General features: G+C 34.5%; 1 protein-coding gene and 1 long non-coding RNA gene across 2 annotated transcripts in view; both read left to right on the forward strand.

The window, feature by feature from the left end:
- Ir25a (ionotropic receptor 25a) overlaps positions 1 to 20565 on the forward strand; it is a 222565-nt gene that overhangs the window by 119559 nt on the left and 82441 nt on the right. The window lies entirely within an intron of this gene.
- On the forward strand, positions 1886 to 15493 carry LOC145689946 (uncharacterized). The gene is made up of 3 exons (XR_014132127.1): positions 1886 to 2023; positions 11991 to 12042; positions 14929 to 15493. It is a non-coding gene; the product is annotated as an uncharacterized LOC145689946 (long non-coding RNA).

A 20565-nucleotide genomic window follows, 5' to 3' on the forward strand; every position in this document is an offset into this window, starting at 1 on the left:
AATGGTGGGTAAAACCTAAAACCGTCAGAAAACACTAATTAGGGGTACGCCCACTTCCGTACCACCCTCTACACTAAAGACTGCAATTCGAGTTGGAGTTTCAGCAAAATAGGTCTGTAATGTTCTTTAATATGCAGACATTGCTGGACGCAATCATGTTTAAACGCCGAGACTGAGGAAAGAATAAATAATGCAAATAGCGATATATAAATAGATCCAATGATTTTTTTGTTTCTACAAATGGTAGAATCAACAAATGCACGTATTGATGAAGTCGCTGGACATTATGAAGAAGTTCAGTTGGAAGTCGGAAAAGACCAAATAATTTAAAATTCTACATAAAAAAGCACACCTAGTACTCTACCCAGGTAGAAAAGAGTGTATATTAGAAAAAGAAAAATATGTTACAATTTTACCATGTCTTTTACTAAAAGATGATTGATTCTACGAAAAAAAAGTATTTTGTGTAGGATTTTATAAACTACAGTTCTTCTCATAACAAATCTGGTGCAGATATAGAATCTGGGAATTAATAATAGATTTATTTCTTTTGTTCTTAGTATTAACCATTGTTTCTAATGGGAATAGTTGTCATTCCTGGGTGGAGGTTAACTGTAGGAAGGCTTAACCGTTATGGTTATGGGTATATGTAAAGCGATTTTTTCGGTGCCAAAACATCAACCCGCCTATACTATGTGGCCACTAAAACAAGAATTGTACCTGAAAAGAGTAAGCGCAGAGCGAAGCTGGTGCGCTAATGTGTGAGCGCAGCGGTGAGTTTGCGTGTGAACGAAGATAGTGGAAGAAACAACATTACTTTCTTCTGTAGATTTCAAGAATCTATGGCCGTATATAAGAATAGAATGCTTACCTTGTACTACATCTCTTTTCCCTTGTGAAGTAGTGCAAATTTACGTTTGAATTCTCTTTGACTCTCGAACACGATCAGAGAGTTCTGCCATTTATTACCACTATTACCTCTACAGAAGAACAAAACATAACACAGAATGTAATTCTGTGTGATAGTTTTGGATACTACATACGTGCAGTCACTAACTTCACATATACGATTGCCCAGAGATCGCCTTACCTCTGGGATTGCTTTGGAAGACCTCAATGGTCACGGCTTGTAGGCCCTACATACCATTACAGTTCATCATGACTTCCTTAGGGTTACAAGCCCACACCTTGCATTACTTCCACCTTCTTGTGAATGTAGCAGGTAATATCACCATATATTTTGATTTCTTACATATTCCCCTTTTAAAATGTGAATAAATATTTGCTCTGCCAATTTTATAAATATATGGTCCCAGATTCTGGATCGGCATTCTATTTTCCTCGAAAATTTTACGAATATAATTGTCGAAATAATAATAATTTAAAAAAAAACTAAAATTCATCCCCTTTCATCACCTAAAAAAAGGGCAAAACACACGACTCAAATTAAGGATACTTTACAGGATTTGTTAGGACATCAAAAAATGTTCTTCACAAAAATCCAACTTGGTCAAAATGTTTTCGAAGTTTTCTCCCTTTTTCTGTCTGATTTTTCTGAGCTAATATCATTTAAAGAAATAATATTTCGCTCTTTTTGAACTTTTACAGTACACATCACGTGTTAGAAGAGAACCACGACACAACATTAAGAATTTATTTAGCAACCAGAAATTTCTCGTGTAAGAAATGCGTTTTGATAAATAAAATAAAGCAACATCAAAGCAATACTTTTATTTATTGTATATTTCTTCTATTATTGTGATTGTAATTTGCTAATTACATCTCGAATGTTTATACAAAACGTACTAATTTGGCATAAAAGAAAGTTTTGTTGACAACTTTCCTCATGTGGTTGAGTAGTCTATCAATTCTTTCATGTCTATGATTTCACAAGAAATTCGTATTATGCAAACAATAGAATAACGAATCTTTTCGGAACTGAAAAATTTTCGAAGATAAAATTGGATGTTAATCAAAATTTCAAGTTGTTTGTTATCAAGAAGAAACGTGAAGAATTTCGAAGGTAAGTAGAATAACTCAAATTTATTATTTAAAATATTATGCTTGTTTAATTATATTGATTAAAAATTTTAAATTATTTTACCTGTGCACCCATATTGCTAATTACGATTCTCCATACTGATAGCACTAATAACAGAGATCTCTGCTTAAATATCATATATACTGTAAATTAGTTCTCTCGGACTATACGATTAGAATATGTGCCTTTGGATTCTCGGCGGGAGTTGTGGTTCTGATTTCGTGTCAAGTTATAAGCAGTGTTTTCAAGATGTCTTTTCATAAAGTAACTAAATGATGCACACAATTTGACTAAAAATGACAAAATTCGTGTGAAATGATAGCTCAACTTATAGCTAAGAGAATTTAAAACTAAGTATCATAAGGAAAACATTTCATAATTTTACCACATACCCCAAATATGCTGTGAGGCCTAGGTGGTTCAGTCGTAGAGAACTCATCTCTGATGCGTGAGGTCCCTGGCTCGATCACAGATCACTTCAAGTGGACGTTGTGATGGACAAGCACCTTGCACGTGAGTTTTCTCGAGGTTCTCCTGTTTTTCCCTACTTTCTTCATTGCACCATTCCATTAATTATCGTTATCACCGTCCCCTTAGCCTCGGTGCATTAAATGAAACTTTAAACTAAATGAAAAATACTGTAATCTTCTTCGTAGTACTTTAAATGAAACACTTTGCCTTTTAATTTTCACTTAAAATGCTTACAGTATGTTTTGCTGGCATTATTGAGCACTTGATTCATTTCCTTCTTTCCCAATCCTTGGAGTAATGTTGGGCATATTTTGGTGACACTTTGATCTTGTAGATTGCTAAAAATGTGCGCCTTTAGCCAAAAATACATTACAAAGTTCTTCACAAATCAAAGGTAGATATTCTTTAGGGTAGCCCAAATATTGAGTGTATATTTTTTATTGTAGACAAATTTACATGAGTTTTGTAAATCTTTATAAGTTTCCTTATACATAGGTATTTAATCACAAGTTATCATAAATTCTTATGGAAGCACAATCGAGTATAATCTTCGAACGACTTACTTCTAATGGACTCATGAATATTAGTTGCAACTAGAACAAATGGTGATCTACGAAATTATAACTATGAACAATTTTTACATACGCATATGAATACTATTTATATCTGATTTAAATTTAATATTGATTCAGAGTAATATAGGCTCGCGGTAACCCATGCTATTTATACTTTAAATATGCATTATATATTTTATCATATACTAATTTATATACCTTTTAGAGAATTTGAAGAATTTAAGAACTTGAAAAACAATATGGCATCCGGTTAAGTTCAAGAGTTTGTATATACAACTTATCATCAATTAATCATTTCATTTATTAACTTTTTCAGCTTGGATCATTTAATATTAAATAACTCCCATATAACATAAATCAATCCTAAAATAATCGGAATACTATTGACATTAATGAACAATCACGTTAACTACATTCTACATACATCAATTTTAGTATCATAGAGAACATGGACTAAGGGCTGCCTCAAACATTATAACCGTAGATTTTAAGCAAAGAAAAATACACTAGAAACACACATTCACAATTTCACTACGCGTTGAAATTAGCTATGGGATGGCATATACTTGGATTTGATTTGTTCTGAGAGGTAGGTGAATATAGAACCAAAGATACGTCCTAAGGAGAATGCTGAGCAAAACAATAAGTCATACTTTATTCCGTTCTATTCAAATTTTTAAATAAACTTTAATTAGAAACGATATTCGATTAACATTCAGTATAAATGGCTGAAATTGGCAATTATTATTATTGAATTGGGGAACAAAATAACAGAAAGCTAAGATATACTTTTCATGGTTAATCAACAAGTGAAAATGGGTACATTTACCGATGGTAAACACATCTTAGGGGTCTATATAGCCTCAGTGCAGAAAGGGACATTAAATTCCAAAACGATAATAATATAAATCTGTCACATAATGGCTGTACTGCTGAAGACTGATATGGTTCTGCTATTTGAATTTCAAACCACACAGTACTTGAGAGGTTAGGCTGTTATATTAAGCTCGATATTCAAAATTTGTCTTCTGCGAATATATATATTGTAGTTACATAATAGTGAAATTCCGTGCTACTTAAGAGATATCAAGGTTCATCGCCAAGATAAAGAGTTCTCCATTGAATCCTTCGAGTCAAGCAAATAGAGTTAGGATTATCTTTATCACGAATGATTTTAAAATATTTCCTGTGGGGGAGGAGCTTTGATTAAATGGGAGTTGAAAGGAGTACTTCAAAAATTCTGGTAATAGCATGCGTTGTGCACCATCGTAAAAATGCCCCGGAGGAAATTTCGTATTTCCGTAGGAATTTCCCCTCCGGGACAACCAATGAAATCATTACTGATCTTTATTCACTTCTATAGTACGGTACCTTGTTTTATGTTTTTTACCCTTCTTCCGGAGATTCCAATATTAAAAGAAAAGGAACAGCTGTCTTTGGTGTTTAGAAGTTAGCACTTTCAGAATGTGACAAATTTATTTTTAATATTTTAAATGTAATGAAAAAAGCGTAAAGGCTATTACTCACCGCAAAAATTATAATAGCCTTTCCGTTTTCTCTCATTGAATATAATCACCGCTCGCAATATTGTGATATTTTAATTGTACTTTTACGAAGTGCTTGAAACTGGGTAGAAAGAAGTATAACAAAGATGAATTGCATAAACCTTAAAGTATTTACCTTAAATCCGATGTTTTTCAGTTCTCATCTCACTGAGGATTTTTTTTTTCCTTTTGGATTTCCAAAAGCTAGGGATTTTTTCAACCTCTTCTCTTATATTCTATTATTATTATTATTATTATTATTATTATTATTATTATTATTATTATTATTATTATTATTATTATTATTATTATTATTATCGCAAATTTAAGTGTTCCAGCTGAAGTAATTGTCAAAAACTAATGTTATTTCATCAGCTATTTGTGAACTCTTGCAAAAGATTTATACTTTGTGACATGACAATGTAAATGCTCAGTGTAGATTAAGCTGAAGGGTGCCGATTCATAAGAAACACAAAAAGTGAAAAAAAAAAAAAAAAAGAGGGAGCACAGCAGTCTGACATAATTTTTACGGCGAATTTTCAAAAACTGTTGGGCAGTTGGGATTGTTCGTAAGTCGAGCCAAATATTGTTCACAAAATTTGTTCGTAAACTGATTTGTTCGCGTACTGAGGGGTTGATGATTCTTGAATTCACAGCACTTATTTTATCTTATCAATATCATTAAATATCGTTTTGATTTATTTCACTTTTCTGCAAGAATTATACAAGTATTATTTCCTGCTTTTAGTGTGCGAGACATTAGAATTTGTTTTACATCTTTTCACGTTTTCGCAAGTTTCTAACTCGATGCTTGTTTTTCATACTTTGACAGAACGAATGATACCTTCATTACAGAAGACATTACGAAGTTTATATTTGATTTTCTCATTGCTCATTTAATGTTTGTTTCTGTTGCTATGGAAGTCGTTTCCAGTCGAATATATCTCTTTATACCTAGTCGGAGGGGGATAAATTCACAAACTATGGTGCCCTTAAATTTGACTTACACTTTATTATTATTATTATTATTATTATTATTATTATTATTATTATTATTATTATTATTATTATTATTATTATTATTATTATTATTCGTAGTATTGGTCCTTGGTTTAATGTATTCTGAACAGCCTCTGCGGGGGAGTGGTTTCTCTTGCTGCAGTATATGTATTATTTTTGGCTCAGACATTAGATATTAATAATTATTTTGAATTATCTTCATGGAGTAAGATACAAGTCGTGAAATCTCATATGCACTAAGAAATTTAATATTTATTTAAACCTGATAAGTTAAAGAAATATACGTGTTATTGCTATCACTATGAATTTTAATAGTGATGACCATCTAAAGATGCAGCCTCAGTAAATTCAACATACATTTCGTATCGATGATGAATAAGTTGAAAAAACGCAAATATCATTATAAGTTCTTGCAAGTTTACTCGGCCAATTTTGGTTCTACACTTGAACTTTAGAATCTTTAGAACTACGTTCCCAACAACTTTTCTGATGTTTTATTCTTTTAATGTTAATTTTGAAATATAAGTTATTTCATATTTATAAAATGATATAAAATACAAACAACTCCTGTCAAGATCTTTTTGAGTAATTCAGAAATTTCACTATCCGATGATTATGACATCATGAACTGAGTTGAAAGATTTCTTAGATAGAAACCTTCGCAACACTTACTGATTTCCGTTCTTAAGTATATCACAGAGGTGATCGTATTTCATAGTTAATTTACAATTACTGTTGTACTTTTGACAAAATTCATTGAAGCGTGGCAGCTATGTCCTCAAAGTACAGGGTGGGGCACGTAAAACCGGCCCGTCGTAATATTCTGGTATATTGTGTTTTTGGCAACACTTAAATAATCTACCTTCCTACCAAGAGATGGCGTGTCGAGGTCGGGTCGACTTACGTGACCTGCAGCAGTCACGTGCAGCCGCAGCCAGTGAAACTTGTCGAAACCAGTTGAGAAAAAGGCCTCGTTGTGTTAAGCCGGGTGAGTGTCAGTGTGTGATAATGCCGTATTCGATACCCGAGCGTGTTGCCATTGTTGAAGGGTTCATTCTCACTGGATCTTTTGTGAAAACAAAGAATTTGTTTCGGGAGAAATTTCCAGGACGTTCTGTGCCAGCAAAAAGCACCATTCAGGAATTGATTGAAAAATGGCGGCGTACAGGATCGGTTCAAAATGCTCCCAGGAACAGACGACCATCTGTCTGCACACCTGAATTAAAGATGCAGGTGGAGGAGATAATGACAAGAAGTCCTCGAAAGTCAACCAGGAGATTGAGTCAACAGGTTCATGCGAGTGAGAGAAGTTGCAGACGTGTTTTAAGGGGACTGAAGTTAAAACCGTACCGGATAAGTGTTGTGCAAGAACTGAAGGAGCCTGACCTGCAGAAGAGGGTGCATTTCTGTTCATGGCTGTTGAGCAATGTTGCCAGTGATTTCTTGGATCCACTAATGCTCATCATGAGTGACGAGGCGTGGTTCCACCTGTCTGGGTACGTAAATTCCCAAAACAACCAGTATTGGTTGACAGAAAATCCACACGCAATCCACCAGGTACCCTTGCATGATGAGAAGATTGGTGTTTGGTGTGCCATTTCCGCCACACGCGTTATTGGGCCCATATTCTTTGAGACGACAGTGAACAGTGACGTGTATATGTGAATCCTGGAGGAGTTTTATACACATTTGACCGAAGAGGAGCGTCAGTTATGTTACTTTCAGCAGGACGGTGCAACATGCCACACATCAGCTGCATCATTGTCCCTTGTGCATGAGATGTTTACACCAGAGAGGACAATCAGCAAAGGCTTGTGGCCTCCTCGGTCACCAGACTTGTCCACGTGTGACTTTTACTTATGGGGACTGTTAAAGGGAAGAGTATACGAAACAAATCCACACACAATTGAAGAACTCAAGACCAGGATCCAGGATGTCACCAATAGCATTACAACACAAGAACTGACAAGGGTATATATGAATCTCCTCAATCGTGCTCACATGTGTGTTGAAGTGGGCGGAGGACACTTTCAGCACCTGCTGTGAAGGCTGCTGTGAAGGTGAGTAGTCATATTCAATACATTACATTTCATTTATGTGTTGTAGTTAATCATATTCAATACATTACATTTCATTTTATGTGTTCACTTTACGGGCCGGTTTTACGTGCCGCACCCTGTAGTTTAAGCATCAGTAACATAAAATAAATTTCAGAAAAATGGGCTAAATTCTAAACCAAAGCTGACTAAAATATGGCTTGTGAAACTGTTGCGAAAACTTATTATAGGGAACTTGTTCGGCATCCTTGAAGTCTACAGAATGATAGCACATTTCACAAACCCAGAATTATTTGGAAGAGTTGTAGATTGTTTGAATGAGTTTTCTTTGTTTTGTTATGGGACTTAAAAACTTTTTCTTTATTTTGTTATGTGACTTAAAATTTTAACTCTTTGTTGTGCACTGTAATCACTTAGTTGAAAATTACTTCAACATTTTAATTTTAGACATTATCCAGGTGTTGTATACAATTAGATCCATTTAAAGAAGTAAATTCACAAAAAGTTTCTTTATATTTATTACATATAACTTTAGGTTCAAAACGCATTGGTTATAATAATAACTAGTTGACATAGGAAGATAAAAGAGTAATTCACTCTCATTACACAAGACATCAAATTAAACTACTAAACACAAGAAAGTAATCAAATCGTTATACAGATACCAGATCGTGTACATTTTTCAGATCGTGTACATTTTTTAACGAAAGAAAACTTGGTGATATTGTGTATTAGTATTAAATTCAATTATATATCACAAGTTTAGTATATAATTATAACAAAGCACCAGTGGCGGATCTAGAAGATAAAAAATGGAGGGGAGACAGAACTCAGACTATGATAGGTATATCATGAATTTACTATAAACTTTCAAAAATATATAAATAATAGCTTAAATTATTTTTGTCACTCAAAAACCTGGGGAGGCCTAGGCCCCCCTATCCTGGTCAAGATCCGCCACTACAAATCACGATACAAGTTTCTGCCCTTTAATTTCTTCAAAGTGGCTGGCTTAATGGTTTGCCACACCCGAAGAAGCAGGACTTGTAGTTATAGGAGATCTCTCGCATCTTCCCTTTTGCACATCACGAATAGTACCATGCGTTTCAAACCTATCACAAAACCGTGTAATTGTCAAGCGTGCATTAAGTTCTGTTTCAAACTCATGCCTCCACTGTCGCAGCGACATTTTCAAACCTTGAAATGCAACTTTGAAATAGACTTCTATTCCTCAAGTATGCACCGACCGTTTTGTTTCACTATCATTCGTCATATGTCACTTGTTTCAGTTATGAGAGTCCCGACTTCTGTTGAAGAAACAGCTTAATATATATTGTAATGATAATTCTATTTAACTTCTAAAACATCACAGATATCATATGTAAAATTTGTATGAGTTTTTCTTCCTTTTTTGACGGGCTCTGTATGCATCCTTATACGAACCACTGCTCGGTATTATATTCGAGGTACATAAGTATCCTCACCGGGAATCGAGCCCGAGAGCATATAGAGACGCGTAGCCACTTGTCCCACACCAAGAAAAAAGTAGACTCACTTGTCAGGTAATAACTAGCGAATAGTGCGAGTTTTTGTTTGATTTGTAGTGGGTTTAATGTCTCTTTACAGTAACATGTCTATATGAGACGAAAACCTACACCTTAAATGAGATCATAATCACGTTATTTCACACCACTTAGTCGAACCCAGTTCTTTCATTTCGATGACCTGTAACGTGTCAATTTAGGTGTGAGGGAGCTCGGGCAATGAGAAAATATTGCACTTAGTAAAGGATACTGCAAACAGAAAACGGCTAAGAAAACAAAGAATATATAAAGTTGGAGGACAAGATCACAAAAAGGAAGCTTTGAATCACTGTAGTGCAGATGGAAGTAAAAAGAATTAACACAGAATTAAATAAGAAAGTAGAAAAGAAAATTGTGCAAACACAGAAGAATCAGGAAGAGTAAAGAGATATATAGCGAAATGAAGCATTGGAAATACACAGGAAACAATAGAATGAAACTATGAAAGAAGAAAATGTGAATAGGAGAAACACTGTTTTGGGAAGAGGGATATATGTAGGGAAGGGGTGTTTTAAGGTTTTGTATAAGGACAAAATCTACCACATAATGAAGATGTGGCAGAGAAAATGAAGCTAAGCGAAAGTGACAAAATATTTACGATTCTTTGGTTTGAATAAGCAATTTCGTTGTAGAGCAACTGTATACATAATGTTTCAAAAATGGACGAGAAAAAGAGAAAAAAGAATTGATCTGAAATGTATAAGATTGGAGAATGGTCAAAATATATCTTGCAGCAAGAACGCCGATCCGGGGGGGGGGAGGAGACCGGGCCCCCTAAATCTCGTGTAGCCCCCATTTTATTTATGAATATACAATATTTGGTATAATTTGAATTAAGTTTGTTTTAAAATCCTCATATATGCATTCTGCATCTGAATAGACCACCTCAAAGTTAGAGGGAAATCGGCGCCCTTGCCTTGGAGACAAAAATATTATCTGCTGCGAAATTGACCCTAAAAGACATAAATAATAATCACGAAATAGTTTCATATTACATGCTGCAAAGCTTTATTCCTTGAATATATAACAGAAACTTTGTAAAAATGATTTATAGAAGAAGACATCGGAGTGATATGATATTTATTGTTCTAAAAAGCCTTTAGATCGAATGAACTGAGAAGACTTTTGACCAAAGTGTTACAGAAGATTGGATTGGAATGGAAGCATGAGCACTGGCAGAGGGGACAATCTAGAGCAATTATTTTTCTACATTCCCTAGATTTTTGAAAGGTGTTCGCTTCGAAATACACAGCAAAAGATATTAAATTTGATTGCATTCCCACCCGCTAGTTTATAAAGTGATCCAATGTGTGTCAGTAATAATTGCTTTTACATGAAGTATTATGTGCATCAAGATGTGTATATTAGCAACTTTACTTCTGTGTCGATCATTCCCCTCCTTCTCCTTGGAGAAACCATGCAAGCGTTTCTGAGTGGAAGTATCGGAAATTAAATTAAATGTTCAGCTTAACGTCCACGGTTATGCACTGAGGCTAAATGAGATGATCAGTGAAAGTCAATGATTTTTAAAACAATTGACGATGAAAAGGAAGGAAATGGGGGAACTTCAGAAGAAAAAAATAAACACGACATTGTTTACCACAAACTCAATGATTTGGAACTGGATCAGGGATTCATCGGACCAGAGGTGAGCATTATAAAACTGAGCCATTGTACTTCCGTAGGAAAAATCGGACATTCACACTAAAAAAAGTACATTACGACCCGAGCTGTTTGACAGGAATGTTGCCTCTCAACCAACATTAATTGCTATTTATTTAGAAAAGCAACGAAAAGGTGTCTTAAAAAAAACAAGATTCTAATTTAGAAGATTGGGAAGCATTAGATTTGTAATTGGTATATATACTCTTCTTGGGAAAGTTTGAACAGAAACTTGAAAAAAGCGTGAAAAATGGTATAAAACTTGGGAAGAATATAAAAGTTACAAGTGCAATGGTGATTGAAAGAAGCATCTGTATCAACTACAAAAAAATGACAGAAGAAGATGAAGATGAATAAGGGAAGCAATGTTATTAGTGAATATATGAAATATGAGCAAAAATAAAAGCTAGGATAGAAATTGCGAAAGATGCCTTTAGAAAGAAAAGAAGAGTATTTTTACGTTTTACAATAATGGGTTTATTTGTAATAAACTGTGGAATATTGTACCGAACGGCACAGAAACATGGACATATCACACAAAAGCGATGAAGAACTACTAGAAATTTTTGGAATGAGTGTAAAAAAGAGTGGACAAATGATCTGGTAGAACAGAAAAGTAATGAAACAGTTGTGAAAGAGATAGAAGGGAAATAAACAATATTAAAGGTGATAGAAAAAAGCAATAGAGGTTCTAGCTAAGACATTGCTTGAAAAGAGTAGTAGTATTCCGAGAGACATGCTAGACGGAATGGTGATAGGAAAACAAGATAGATGAAGAGGTCTGTCACCATTGATAGATAACATTACATAGGAACATTCTTCCATCAAGAATAATCTTGATTCTTGAACATTTTTCAGCTTATAATAACTAGTGATCTGCTAGCAATGACAAATTACCTTTAATAATAATTATGTATTGAGTAGTATTTTTAAAATTAAACATACTGCATATATGTATTTAGATTGTAAATGTAAATATAAATTTTATATTTATATTGATTTATATTATATAATTTTCCTTTGAATCATTGTTACAGGACGAAATGAGCGAATCACAAGATTCAATCGCAGACACAGAATCATCAGAATGTAAGTATCTCCATAGAAGTAAGTAATTTTCACTTTGACTTTCCAGACATTATTATTTTGGAATTGCATACAGCATTTGATATTCTGTACATTATTCTATTTCCATCCAACAATGTTATTTTTTAAAGCATGTCATAAGAGCCGTCCAATAGCACTAATATCTTTAGCACCACTTTTGAATTAAAATATCTGCTTCTATTACGTCCATTCTCACTGAGATAGAATTATCCGAGTGATGGCTGTCACGTAATCAAAATAAAACTCAAGATGACCAATATTTGTTTACCAAGAGCATAAAGTGTTCTCTGTGTTTTTAACCAGATTAAAATCAATTCAAAAGGCCAATGTGATGGAATGGATCACTTTATGCATCAAATTTAATTGCTTCATTTCGTTAGCATTACAAAGATAGGTAAGGCTTCTTCTATTTAGGTATACAAGTATATAGAGATCTGTGTGGAAGCGGATATTCGGGGATTCAACACAGATTTCTGCGGATACATTTTTATTTTCTGTTCGGATAAAATTGCGGATATTCGTCAAAAGATAAGAATTTCCTGATCATTCTTCTGAACATTATTAATTATTGATGTCTTATAAGTTTATTAGTAATATGATAATCCTTTTGGGACAAACAACATCAGAGCAAAATTGTGTTTCGCGGAATTTTTCAAAAGCGAACAACAAATATGAATTGCTAATGTAATTTTGTGTGAATTCCTTTAAGGTGGCTTATTCTTCTTCTGCAAAATCCTTGTTTCCATTTCAGCTATCTGCTCTGAATAAAGACACTCATACCGGATGAGTAATTAGATTTTGTTAAAATAGTAATTTGCTCTGAAATTAATGGACGAATACTGTATTACAAATCTGATAATTTTATTGACGGGAAAATGCATTTGAAGAGACCTTAAGTTCGTCCACATTTCTTCCATTAACTTTGTACTTTGCTTGAATTTTAGCTTAGATGACATACAGCTAGAGAGATTGTATTTAATGTTAGCTGGAATTTTATTCACAATTCACAAAATTAAAAAAGATGTACTTACAATTGTTATATTTAAGGTTACCATACATCAGGATTTATACGGACATGTCCGCATTTTGAGAGTAATAATTTTCATCTGCATTAACTTTCTGAATATAATATCACATTGTTTTGTGAACATATTCTCATATTATTTAAACAGTTAAATTAGGACACACCGCGATATTTCTTATTGCGCTTATATGTTTTTAGCATATTAGCCAGGTAAGGAGAACAGTACATTTTAAACAAAATTACCGGGTGAAAATGTGTCCATATTTTGGGATTTCAGACTATGGTAACCCTAGTTATGTTAGAAACAATTTTTGAAACTATAATTGTAACAGAATGAACAAGTTATGTGAATATGTTATCTCATTATCTATGGATGCGGATAGAAAAGCTACGGACACGGATAGAGATGCTGCGGATGCAGTACGGGCAGGATGTAATGTTTTATATCCGGACAGACTTCTCTATATATAAACTCAATGATAAAGAAGAGAGAAACGAAAACTGTTTTTTTTAAAAAAAATTGATAGTACTATATAAGACCTGCAGAAGTTTCATGTAACTTTCATTATAATGTCACTTCAAACTTCCATACTTCCAATTATATACAACACATGATGGAAAAGTATGATCTAGTGTAACCAATCTTAGGCTAAACAAATTGGTGTTACTGTGAATTTAATGGATCATGTTTAAGATAATGCCAATATCGAACTTAATATTACTGCAATTTGTAGATCAAACTAGGGTAATGTTCTTTGTTATTTCATTCCGTCAAATGTTTAGTTTAACCCTTACCAGTTTTCAGGTTTGGCTTTCGAAATGAACCTGCAGCTTAAACTAACTTGGCCTACAGTTTTCTTCACGCTTCGGAACATATTCTAATTAATAAACGTTTTACATGGGAACGGAGAAATAAATAATCTAAAATTAAGAATAACGGATTCTTTCTTCCTCTCTCTCTTTTTCAAACATGTGCTGCCTTTAGATAGTATTGAGTTATTAACAAATAATGGAGTCGTGCCGAAACTCGTAAAATCCATTTTCCAAATTTTGAGACTGTGGAATTCTTTGCTTAATAGTACAGGATGTTTAAAATAAGAATATTCTGACTTTACAAGGCTATCTTTCACATTTTTACACATAAAAGGCTGAAGTAAATTTTAAAATACATTTCGAAACTAGAAGTTTCCCTTGAGATCAGTTGCAAGTTGCCGATTTACGTGGTTACCAGCAGGAGTCACTCTTGTTCAGTATCCGGAGTGCTCTTTACGCCTAGAGTCGAAATGGCGACAACACAGAAAGAAAAGCTTTTTGCGTTCTTCGTTCTAGCAACTCCAAGTCTTTTAGAATTATGCAGTGTAATTTTCGTCGACAATATGGGTCTCTACCTCCTATAGATCAGAGCATTCGACATTGGCACCAACAATTTCAAGACACCACCCTTGTACTTGCATGTTAAGCATTTTTTAATGATAGATCGAGGACCGTGAAAGGTTTACGAATCTCGCAACGCATCACTGATCTCCAAGGTCGCTTAATCTCATTGTATGTGATTCTTTGTAGGGGTTTGTTTCATCAATCTATATTCAAATCGATTTTTTTTAAATAAATATAAATTCTATTAGTGGATATCATTTTTTGATGGCTATTTTACCAGGTCTTTTTAGGAACAGTAAAAAATTGTATAATTATATAACTAGTTGAATTACTACTACTACTACTACTACTACTAATTATTATTATTATTATTATTATTATTATTATTATTATTATTATTATTATTATTATTATTATTATTATTATTATTATTATTATTATTATCATTATTATTATTATTATTCCAGCTTTTAGCAACTCAGAGAAGAACCAAATTTGTCGACGGGCCGAGAATGTGATCAACGACCTCCAGCAAACCGTCATTGGCATCAAATCGGAACTCCAGGCACTGGAAATTTTACAGCAAAGAGTCTTCGAAGCCCAGAAGGACCGCTTGGAAAAGGTGGAGAGAGAACTTGCTAAAATCGCTTCTCAGACACAAACTGAAGAAGACTCTAGTCCTGTAGACTAGATTACTTTTGAATGTAAGCTCAGACACTCCTATCCAATAAACTAGATCTACAACTCATTGAAACCAAAATTATGTTGCACAATATCATTCCAAATGTTATTTTTGTCTGTAACTATACAATATACGAATACAATTAATAAACTTTAGTTTTCTTTTTGACCAGTACATACAGCCATTCTAACATGTGAATCTATTCTCAAGAGTGTCATTCTCACAGGAATAGAAAATTAATTATGAAATGTAGGTATTAACAAAATGTGAAATGTCAATTTAACACTGTTAGTATTATCTCTGTAATCATGAGTAGATAATTAAAAGTGCATTTTGTTTAATATCCTAAACGATTTGTTTTATTTATAGTCAGTTAGTTCTATTTGTCGTTCAATTTAGTTACAGTTATTGTTACAAAAACAAAAAAAAAAATCTTCCATTAGAGAAATACACAATGAAGAAGCTTGCAGATAGTTTATAAAGGATATGGAAGAATCTGGATTTTATTTATTTTGAACCATGTACCAACATTTGATAATGCATTTGTATCAATTTGCTTCGTGAAGAAATATTTCATTTAGGAGTCATTAAACAGGAAAACGATTCACGAGCATATGTAGAATTCATTTATCTGATTACATTTATGATGAATGTAAGCATGGTATAAACGAATCCTGAAAGAAAACTAGTAAATCTCCGCAGCACATCATCACTAAGATTTTATTTCATTAGATTATTTCGTTTTGTGTTTAATAGCAATTAATGAGTGTAATTGAAGGGTAAGGGGAAAAACAAAGAAGGTTCCTGTGTTTGTTTTAACGGGTGCTTTGCCCTATCTGTTGGTGACTCTTGGTACTATTTGACTGTGTATGCAATGCATGCGTAGGTTTAGAAATGTCGAAGGAAAGGGACAAAAAAATTGACTAACCCTGTTCATTTAGTACGCGGTTTTCAGTATTGAAACGTCGTTTTCTCGAAAATACAGTTTTGTGACATTCCTACTTTTTTTCCCTTATCCTTCAATTATATTTTAAGTTTCTCAACTTTTTCAATATTTACAGCAAGGCAATACCGTCTGAGTTCTAGTTAGAGTGGTTGCAGGGGTGGACTGGCTATGTAAAAAGGGCGCGGTCACGTACTCTGGAAGGGCGCCGTCCATCCGAGACTTTTGCTTGTATGGAATACCCCTCCTAATAAAAGGGAGAGCCGGGGGCTTCCCCCGGTAGTACACAAAAAACAAAAGATTAAGTAGCTATTGCAGTTAATCGCGATAGAATTATACAAATTCAATATTTTCATAAACAAATAGACTTTGAGTACTAAATATATTAGGCGTATATAAATCTGCACACTTTAACTGGGACTACAAAAACCACACTAATTGTTTAAATTTTTCGGCTACATTTGTTAACAGCCTAATTATAACTGAAGATTTGAGTTAAGTTGGGGCTTATGCTATTTTTCATACTTTTGTCCTTTTAAAGCTATATTCATCATAACATTAACTTATTTTTCATCTATTTTTAAAACCGTTGATAAAAAATACACATGAAACATTTACTACAAATTAACAAAAGTAAATTTAGAATTATATAGCTACCTAGCAAAAAAAAATCAAAAACAAAATGGAAAATGAAAGTAGTCACTGCTTTATGCTTGAACGAGCCTTCACATCTCCTTGCTTTTCTCACACATTTTGTCAATAATAAGATTGTTGTCTATTTTGGTCAGAATGTCTCTTTCTGAGTTCATCAAGAACAATCAGGGTGCGAATTACCGGGGGGATGAGGGGGGCTTTCCCCCTCAATCACATTTTTCCCCCAAAGAAGTCAGCTGAAGTATCCCCATCGGGGATGCTCGCTTTCCCCCCAAACTATGCTCAGTATAACTCCAAATTTCTTCGGTATGATCGATGTAAACCATTCAGTTCTGGCTATTTCTACTTACCACCTAATTACCCACTATTTTCACCGTTGTTTAGTTGAACTATATTATTATGACTACGGTTGTTACTTGCAACTGTACCTTCGTACCCTTCAGTTCGTCATCGTTCGTGAATTTGAATGTACTAATTGCTTATAACAAAGTCACATATGGATTTATAAATGTTCTTAGCGGTTGGCCAAGAAGAAGTAAACAAATAGCTTCTTCCACCATACTTGGCGAAGTTCGGACATATCATATTCATCCTCTACATTTGTATCGATTATCATCTTATTTTAATTTTTGTTATAACATGTTATTTCATTTTCCAGTGTACTCTTTGTTAGCACAGGTCTTCATTTCCTAGTAGTTTGTTGTGTATGCAACTCAAAAGTTGCATTTAATTTGTGATAATTAGCATAGTAATCACTGTCTTTTGCAGTTTACGGAAATGAACTTTTAAAACTGTACTCAAAATCTGAGAAATAGGTATTCTCTCTTAAGTATATGTTAACATACACGCTGGGGATACGCTCGTAGTAAGCAGACATGTTAGTGAAGGTGATTTTTAGGTGAATAAGCGCATAATTGAAGATTTGTTTCAGTATTTGTTAATACGACTGGTTCTCCGTGTTATTGTCCGTGTCTGTATAAGCATTTCAACTGGAGCGGTTTTTTAAAAAGTTAACCCTTCATTTTTCCATCTTTCTTTTCGCTGTACAGTTTGCTGTCCACGCTAATAATGTTGTCTGAAAAACTTTATTTGAATAACGTAGCTTATAATGTATCACTCATCTGCAACCTAACAGTAAAGTAATTGTAAGTGTTGACTTCCTGAGCCCCATCACGGAATCGATATTTGGAGGGGAAAAAGTCGTGAAGAGCGCAGCTTTAGCGGGGAGTAGAAGCACAAGCTCGAAATTTGAATTCAGAGATTTTAAATATTTAGCCTTCGATTTGACCTTGATGTCAGAAATCGGGACCAGCAACAATCCATTTCTTGTTTGATAGGCTAATACTGTAGAATCACATCGAAGGCGCACTTAAAGCAAGAATTGCACTTCACTCCATCACACTTTATAGACCTGAGATCCACAGGATCGTCGGTCGGTCCCAAATATTCCTCCTCATCCTCCATGAAATCTTCAGAAAACTTGTCCTCTTCAATCAAATCTTCAATCGCACGAACCTCAACAGCTTCTTGATTCTTTTCTTGGTTCTCATAAGAGGATTTTGAAAACTCTTCCCTCATTGATGAAAACGAAAGATCTTCCTTAAGTTTTCCCTCTTCACAATCAGGAATTAATTCAGTGATTCTTTTCAGTGACAACGAAGCCAGACTTAAACTCTTGAACTTCTTAGGATCAAAACACTCTAAATCTAAGTATAAGCTTTGATTTTCAGCAAATCGTCCCTGCATGCTGTTAGAAATTTGGTCTTTAACACAGTTGAAAACGGTTACTTCAAATCTGTATTTACTGTCTTCAATTACTTCATCAGAAGCTGATTCCCCTGCCATTTTCTTTTCTTTTTTTTCTACATCTTACCTCAGGCAATTCTGTTTCTATAATAACTGGTTCTAGACTAGGAACATCTTTAATGAGTCCTTCAATACTATTTGACATTTCTGTTGCAAAGTGTTCTGCTGCTTTGTAGACTTTGTCAAACTGGTCCCTAGCTTCTTTCAACTTATTTTGAGTTAAGGATATCAGGCGCCATGCTTGGACATAGTCTAAGTTTTTTGTTTGCAAGTATGCTGAGGTATGCTGCTGCAAGTAAGATGTGGTATGCTGAAAAATCAATAAAAACATCATAGCCACAATGATAGTCTCAAAGGAGCACAACTTTTGAATGAGAGACATTGCATCATGTCTGACTTTGGAATTGAATTCTTGCGAGTTGCCAATCACACTTAAAGCTGCTACGAGTTCCACATATACTGGTTTTGATTTTCTTGGTCTGATATCCTTTGAGTCGGGTGACCAGTAATGAAAGTGTCCAAATATTTTTACAGCAGCGTTGCTTTTACTTCTCCATCGAGTTATCCCAATAGCCTCAAGACGGACGCTTGGGTTTTGTTCCAAGTACACCTCAAGTCGTTTCTGCGATTCTTTCAAAAATACCTGAATTTCCTGGAGAAGCCCAAAGAAAGATATACAAACACCCAAACTCTGGACGATGTCAGTTATCACCAAGTTCAACACATGTGAATAGCACCATATGTGATTGTGTTTCGGATTGACCTCTTTCAGCTTTGCTGTCACACCTTTATATAGTCCGCTCATATTTGACGCTCCATCAAAAGCGTCTGCCACACATTTTTCGATAGGTATTTTTAATTCAGCCAAGGACTGTTTGAGGGTTTGTAGGAGGTTCTCTCCTGTTGTTGAGATCACATGTTTGAGGGCAATTACTCTTTCCTGAACAAATCCATTGTACACATCCGAAGCACTATGGAGCACTGGTCATATGAAGAGACATCTAGGGTCGTGTCCATCATGACAGAAAAAACTCCAGCTTGGTTAACTTCTTTGGAAATTGCTGTTTTGATTTCAAGTGTATATTCTGTATACATTATGTATTTTGGCATTATATAATTTTGTATACGTATACTTTTTCAATGTGCATATATACGTAAAATAATACTGTATACTACTATATTATAAATGCCATTGCATGTTTGTATGTATGTATGAGTATGTTCCACATCTCCTCCTAGACGGTTCAACCGATTTTGAGCAAACTTAACATAAATATTCTTTGGTACCAGGTAATCAACACTGTCTTGGTTAGCAACCCCCAACTCTCCCCTTTGCAGAGGGGGAGGGGTAGAAACTTGAACCCAATGCTATTTAAATGGGGTTATAACAGTAGGAATGGTTTTAATGGTATAACGTAAGAACGAGAAAAATAATTTTAACGAAATTTTGGAAACATATAGGTTATAGTGTGACATAAATCAGCCTTGGTATATAACGCCACTAGCGCCCCTAACGGCGAGAGGGGGAGGGAGAGACATGTAAAAATGATCCAAAATGACCGAGATTAGAGTCAAATCAATATATTTCGAAGTCACTGAGATCATTAGGTACCACCAAAACCTAAAACAGAAAGAGCAAGGCCGTAGGCCGAGTAAGGATGGGAACTGGGGGCGGAGCAGTGGGGGCGGGAGGGTTGATATATAAAAATCATCCAAAATGACCGATATTAGAGTCAAATCTATAAATTTCGGGGTCCCTAAGATCACTATAATAACATTCCCAAAGCCAAAGACAGAAAGAACGAGGCCGCAGGCTGAGCAAATACTGGGATTTGGGGAGGAGTGTGGGGTTGGTAAGGGCGATATGTAAAAATCGTCCAAAATGACCGATATTAGAGTCAAATCTATATATGTTTAGGGGTAAATCTAATATCATTAACAGCATTCCCACGCCGAAAACAAGAAGAGCGAGGCCGCAAGCCGAGCAAATACCAGGGTCTGGGGTGGGGCCCTAGCTGG

The sequence above is a fragment of the Thermobia domestica genome, chromosome 1 (assembly GCF_964235325.1).
Source record: "Thermobia domestica chromosome 1, izTheDome1.hap1.1, whole genome shotgun sequence".
NCBI lineage: Eukaryota > Metazoa > Arthropoda > Insecta > Zygentoma > Lepismatidae > Thermobia > Thermobia domestica.